Source organism: Penaeus japonicus, unplaced genomic scaffold (genome assembly GCF_977035675.1).
Source record: "Penaeus japonicus unplaced genomic scaffold, GWHDUDI00000001_assembly GWHDUDI00000021, whole genome shotgun sequence".
Lineage (NCBI taxonomy): Eukaryota > Metazoa > Arthropoda > Malacostraca > Decapoda > Penaeidae > Penaeus > Penaeus japonicus.
Window position 1 is genome coordinate 21,611,991 of NW_028234423.1, and position 7,500 is coordinate 21,619,490.

Here is a 7,500-nt window from a genome sequence, read left to right on the forward strand (position 1 = left end):
CTCTTCTGATCACATTTATTAGTTATTTCTTGTCCGTTCATACCTATGGTTCATAGCAGTGCTAATATTTGTTTAGTTTCATTTTATGGGCGTTTCCCCGCTTAGAGATTTTCAAGTGAGAAAGTCTTTGTTATGGCGACATGTCTGGACAGCCAAAGACGAGGCCGGATCCAGTGCTAAGGAATGAGTGACAGGGAGTGCTAGGACGCTCCTCAATCTAGAATTGCTCAATCTACAAATTTCTCAATCTAGATTTCCTCAATCTAGAATTGATGAATCTAGAATTGCTCAATATAGAATTACTTAATCTAGAATTACTCAATCTAGAATTGCTCAATCTAGAATTGATGAATCTAGAATTGATGATCTAGAATTCATGAGTCTAGAATTGCTCAATCTAGAATTGATTAATCTAGACTTGCTCAATCTAGAATTGATGAATCAAGAATTGCTCAATCTAGAATTGATGAATCAAGGATTACTCAACCTAGAAATGATGAATCAAGGATTGCTCAATCTAGAATTGATGAATTTAGGATTCTCAATCTAGAATTGATGAATCTAGAATTGCTCAATCTACAAGTGATGAATCAAGGATTGCTCAATCTAGAATTGATGAATCAAGGATTGCTCAATCTAGAATTGCTCAATCTAGAATTGATGAATCAAGGATTGCTCAATCTAGAATTGATGAATCAAGGATTGCTCAATCTAGAATTGATGAATCTAGAATTGCTCAATCTAGAATTGATGAATCTAGAATTGATGAATCTAGAATTGCTCAATCTAGAATTGATGAATCAAGGATTGCTCAATCTAGAATTGATGAATCAAGGATTGCTCAATCTAGAATTGATGAATCAAGGATTGCTCAATCTAGAATTGATGAATCAAGGATTGCTCAATCTAGAATTGATGAATCAAGGATTGCTCAATCTAGAATTGCTCAATCTAGAATTGATGAATCAAGGATTGCTCAATCTAGAATTGATGAATCAAGGATTGCTCAATCTAGAATTGATGGATCAAGGATTGCTCAATCTAGAATTGATGAATCAAGGATTGCTCAATCTAGAATTGATGAATCAAGGATTGCTCAATCTAGAATTGATGGATCAAGGATTGCTCAATCTAGAATTGATGAATCAAGGATTGCTCAATCTAGAATTGATGAATCAAGGATTGCTCAATCTAGAATTGATGAATCAAGGATTGCTCAATCTAGAATTGATGAATCTAGAATTGCTCAATCTAGAATTGATGAATCAAGGATTGCTCAATCTAGAATTGATGAATCTAGAATTGCTCAATCTAGAATCGATGAATCTAGAATTGCTCAATCTAGAATTGATGAATCAAGGATTGTTCAATCTAGAATTGATGAATCAAGGATTGCTCAATCTAGAATTGATGAATCAAGGATTGTTCAATCTAGAATTTATGAATCAAGAATTGTTCAATCTAGAATTTATGAATCTAGGATTGCTCATTCTAGAATTGCTCAATCTTGAATTGATGAATCAAGGATTGCTCAATCTAGAATTCCTCAATCTAGAATTGATGAATCAAGGATTGGTCAATCTAGAATTGATAAATCAAGGATTGCTCAATCTAGAATTGATGAATCTAGAATTGCTCAATCTAGAATCGATGAATCTAGAATTGCTCAATCTAGAATTGATGAATCAAGGATTGCTCATTCTAGAATTGATGAATTGAGAATTGCTCAATCTAGAATTGAAGAATCTAGAATTGCTCAATCTAGAATTGATGAATTGAGAATTGCTCAATCTAGAATTGAAGAATCTAGAATTGCTCATTACAAGTGATGAATCTAGAATTGATGAATCAAGGATTGCTCAATCTAGAATTGATGAATCAAGGATTGCTCAATCTAGAATTGATGAATCAAGGATTGCTCAATCTAGAATTGCTCAATCTAGAATTGATGGATCAAGGATTGCTCAATCTAGAATTGATGAATCAAGGATTGCTCAATCTAGAATTGATGAATCAAGGATTGCTCAATCTAGAATTGATGAATCAAGGATTGCTCAATCTAGAATTGATGAATCAAGGATTGCTCAATCTAGAATTGATGAATCAAGGATTGCTCAATCTAGAATTGATGAATCAAGGATTGCTCAATCTAGAATTGATGAATCAAGGATTGCTCAATCTAGAATTGATGAATCAAGGATTGCTCAATCTAGAATTGATGAATCAAGGATTGCTCAATCTAGAATTGCTCAATCTAGAATTGATGGATCAAGGATTGCTCAATCTAGAATTGATGAATCAAGGATTGCTCAATCTAGAATTGATGAATCAAGGATTGCTCAATCTAGAATTGATGAATCAAGGATTGCTCAATCTAGAATTGATGAATCAAGGATTGCTCAATCTAGAATTGATGAATCAAGGATTGCTCAATCTAGAATTGATGAATCAAGGATTGCTCAATCTAGAATTGCTCAATCTAGAATTGATGAATCAAGGATTGCTCAATCTAGAATTGATGAATCAAGGATTGCTCAATCTAGAATTGATGAATCAAGGATTGCTCAATCTAGAATTGATGGATCAAGGATTGGTCAATCTAGAATTGATGGATCAAGGATTGCTCAATCTAGAATTCCTCAATCTAGAATTGATGAATCAAGGATTGCTCAATCTAGAATTGCTCAATCTAGAATTGATGGATCAAGGATTGCTCAATCTAGAATTGATGAATCAAGGATTGCTCAATCTAGAATTGATGAATCAAGGATTGCTCAATCTAGAATTGATGAATCTAGAATTGCTAAATCTAGAATTGATGAATCAAGGATTGCTCAATCTAGAATTGATGAATTGAGAACTGCTCAATCTAGAATTGAAGAATCTAGAATTGATGAATCTAGAATTACTAATTTTAGAATCGGTGAATCTAGAATTGATAAATCTAGAATTACTCAATCTAGAATTGCTCAATCTAGAATTGCTCAATCTAGAATTGATGAATCTAGAATTACTAAATCTAGAATAACTCAATTTAGAATAACTCAATTTAGAATTACTCAATCTAGAATTGCTCAATCTAGAATTGATGAATCTAGAATTACTCAATCTAGAATTGTTCAATCTAGAATTGCTCAAACTAGAATTGATGAATCTAGAATTGATGAATCTAGAATTGAGAAATCCAGAATTGATGAATCTAGAATTGATGAATTTAGAATTACTCAATCTAGAATTGCTCAATTTAGAATTACTCAATCCAGAATTGCTCAATCTAGAATTGCTCAAACTAGAATTGATGAATCTAGAATTGATAAATCTAGAATTGATAAGTCTAGAATAGATTAATCTAGAATTGTTCAATCTAGAATTGACGAATCTAGAATTGATAAGTCCAGAATTGATGAATCTAGAATTGATGAATATAGGATTGATAAATCTAGAATTGATGAATCTCGAATTGGTAAGTCTAGAATTGATGAGTCTAGAATTGCTCAATCTAGAATTGATGAGTCTAGAATTGCTCAATCTAGAATTGATGAATCTAGATTTGATGAATTCAGAAATGCAGACTCTGAAATTGCTGAATTGCACATTACTGATTCCAGAATTACTGATTCAAAAATTGTAAAGTTGAGCATTACTGGATCTTGAATTGCTGAGTCCAGAATTGCTGAATCCAGAGTTGCTCAATGCAGAATTCCAGCGTCCAGGAATTAAGGACCTTCGCTGGATTCTTCCCCTGAGCCGTGTCGTCGCTGTCTCCGCCCTCTGGACGTCACATTCCCCGTTAGGAAGTTGGGTCATGGAAGGTCGAGGTCACAGGGTCAATCTGTGGAGAAGGTGCGAGGCTGGGTCGGTAGAGGCGTTCACTGGAGTTTGACTGAGTGATAGCGTTCGGTAATGTCGTGTCGCTTTACTTCTAACATTATTTGACTTTTGCATCGACTGAATTTTTCAATCAGTTTTTATTTATGTATTTTAGGGAATAGGTATAGTGGATGATCTCTAATTCTCTTATATTTCTTTTTTTTTTTATGCACTGTCCACCTATAACCACTATCCACTATCTTTCTTTTTCTCTTAATTCTCTTGATTCTCTCTCTCTCCCTCTCTCTATCTCTCTCTCTCTCTCTCTCTCTCCCTTCCTCTCTCTCTTCGTAGTGCAATTAGTATCACGTGACTCGATCGAATGCAATGCTGAGAAATATGAAGCAATTTTGCCCAGGGGGAGGGGGACGTTGTCTATGAAAGTAGATGTCGAAGTAGTTGTTAATGAAGCTGCTGTCTTAAGGATAAACTCGTGCCGTCATAGGATATGCAGGGAACTAAACATTAAGTAAAATTAGCCAACAAACTTGAATTGTTCCGTAAGTATAGTTATAGAATATCTCATCTACAGTAAATCTGAACATGAAGGCAAAAGCAAAAGAAAACAAATGGCTTAAGCATTACGCTATTTTAAGGCTAGAGAACAGATGTGATCAAACTGGGGATTTAATCATATAGAATAAAATAGTCTCAATGTTAAAAGTCTTAACGATTGAACGAAGCTGAACAAGAAATCTTGCACCCTAACATGAAGAACGTGACTTACTTAGTGCTAGCATGTGTCCAGCGCTTTTAGGGAAGCACGAATTCCTCCCGTTGCTACTTCTACTAATATAATTAATTTCACGTTTTACCAAACTTGTGAAACGTGGGAAGACCGGATGATGTCATGAGAAAAAGGTTCACAGGATCATTAAAATCAAACCGAAAAAAGTAAACATCTAACGAAATTTTGCACCAAGTATATCCGCTTCATTTGAGATGGTATAGTTGTTTCAAAAGGTTCCTCTGTCCACATGTGCTCTAGCAATGTTTCCGCATTTACTTAGTATTGCCAGAAATCCAGGATACATATTTATTATTCATGGACACCTTAATTCCCCTTTCCTAGACATCTCTTATAATCACGTGGTAATTACCTAACCACTTGCGATATTACTTCCTCATCAGGTCACTCATTCATGTGATCATTAAGTTAAAGGATTGCTCAGCTAAGAGATTCCTTGGTCAAAAGATCACTCATTCAAGCGATCCAGAGATCCAGAAATCTCTTACTCGAGAGATCCCTCAATCAAGACACCTCAGACACCAGATCCCTCAGTCAAGAGATTCCTCAGACACCAGATCCCTCAGTCAAAAGATTCCTCAGACACCAGATCCCTCAGTCAAGAGATTCCTCAGACACCAGATCCCTCAATCAAGACACCTCAGACACCAGATCCCTCAGTCAAGAGATTCCTCAGACACCAGATCCCTCAGTCAAGAGATTCCTCAGTCAAGAGATTCCTCAGACACCAGATCCTTCAGTCAAGAGATTCCTCAGACACCAGATCCCTCAGTCAAGAGATTCCTCAGTCAAGAGATTCCTCAGACACCAGATCCTTCAGTCAAGAGATTCCTCAGACACCAGATCCCTCAGTCAAGAGATTCCTCAGTCAAGAGATTCCTCAGACACCAGATCCTTCAGTCAAGAGATTCCTCAGACACCAGATCCTTCAGTCAAGAGATTCCTCAGTCAAGAGATTCCTCAGACACCAGATCCCTCAGTCAAGAGATTCCTCAGACACTAGATCCTTCAGTCAAGAGATTCCTCAGACACGAGATTCCTCAGTCAAGAGATTCCTCAGTCAAGAGATTCCTCAGACACCAGATCCCTCAGTCAAGAGATTCCTCAGTCAAGAGATTCCTCAGACACCAGATCCTTCAGTCAAGAGATTCCTCAGTCAAGATATTCCTCAGACACCACATCCTTCAGTCAAGAGATTCCTCAGTCAAAAGATTCCTCAGACACTAGATCCTTCAGTCAAGAGATTCCTCAGTCAAAAGATTCCTTAGACAACAGATCCTTCAGTCAAGAGATTCCTCAGAGATTCCTCAGTCAAAAGATTCCTCAGACACCACATCCTTCAGTCAAGATATTCCTCAGACACCGGATCCTTCAGTCAAGAGATTCCTCAGTCAAAAGATTCCTCAGACACCGGATCCTTCAGTCAAGAGATTCCTCAGTCAATAGATTCCTCAGACACCAGATCCTTCAGTCAAGAGATTCCTCAGTCAAGAGATTCCTCAGACACCAGATCCCTCAGTCAAGAGATTCCTCAGTCAAGAGATTCCTCAGACACTAGATCCTTCAGTCAAGAGATTCCTCAGTCAAGAGATTCCTCAGACACCAGATCCTTCAGTCAAGAGATTCCTCAGACACCAGATCCCTCAGTCAAGAGATTCCTCAGTCAAGAGATTCCTCAGACACCAGATCCTTCAGTCAAGAGATTCCTCAGTCAAGAGATTCCTCAGACACCAGATCCTTCAGTCAAGAGATTCCTCAGTCAAGAGATTCCTCAGACACCAGATCCCTCAGTCAAGAGATTCCTCAGTCAAGAGATTCCTCAGACACCAGATCCTTCAGTCAAGAGATTCCTCAGTCAAGAGATTCCTCAGACACCAGATCCTTCAGTCAAGAGATTCCTCAGTCAAGAGATTCCTCAGACACCAGATCCTTCAGTCAAGAGATTCCTCAGTCAAGAGATTCCTCAGACACTAGATCCTTCAGTCAAGAGATTCCTCAGTCACGAGATTCCGCAGACACCAGATCCTTCAGTCAAGAGATTCCTCAGTTCAGTCAAGATTCCTCAGACACTAGACGCTTCAGTCAAGAGATTCCTCAGTCAAGAGATTCCTCAGACACCAGATCCCTCAGTCAAGAGATTCCTCAGTCAAGAGATTCCTCAGACACCAGATCCTTCAGTCAAGAGATTCCTCAGTCAAGAGATTCCTCAGACACCAGATCCCTCAGTCAAGAGATTCCTCAGTCAAGAGATTCCTCAGACACTAGATCCTTCAGTCAAGAGATTCCTCAGTCAAGAGATTCCTCAGACACCAGATCCTTCAGTCAAGAGATTCCTCAGTCAAGAGATTCCTCAGACACCAGATCCTTCAGTCAAGAGATTCCTCAGTCAAGAGATTCCTCAGACACCAGATCCCTCAGTCAAGAGATTCCTCAGTCAAGAGATTCCTCAGACACTAGATCCTTCAGTCAAGAGATTCCTCAGTCAAGAGATTCCTCAGACACTAGATCCTTCAGTCAAGAGATTCCTCAGTCAAGAGATTCCTCAGACACCAGATCCCTCAGTCAAGAGATTCCTCAGTCAAGAGATTCCTCAGACACCAGATCCTTCAGTCAAGAGATTCCTCAGTCAAGAGATTCCTCAGACACCAGATCCTTCAGTCAAGAGATTCCTCAGTCAAGAGATTCCTCAGACACCAGATCCTTCAGTCAAAAGATTCCTCAGACACCAGATCCTTCAGTCAAGAGATTCCTCAGTCAAGAGATTCCTCAGACACCAGATCCTTCAGTCAAGAGATTCCTCAGACACCAGATCCCTCAGTCAAGAGATTCCTCAGTCAAGAGATTCCTCAGACACCAGATCCTTCAGTCAAGAGATTCCTCAG

At 38.2% G+C, this 7,500-nt stretch overlaps 1 protein-coding gene across 2 annotated transcripts in view; it reads left to right on the forward strand.

Moving 5' to 3' along the window:
• The window catches only part of LOC122248088 (uncharacterized), a 30,662-nt gene that overhangs the window by 215 nt on the left and 22,947 nt on the right, over window positions 1-7,500 (forward strand). The gene's annotated exons all lie outside the window — the stretch shown is intronic.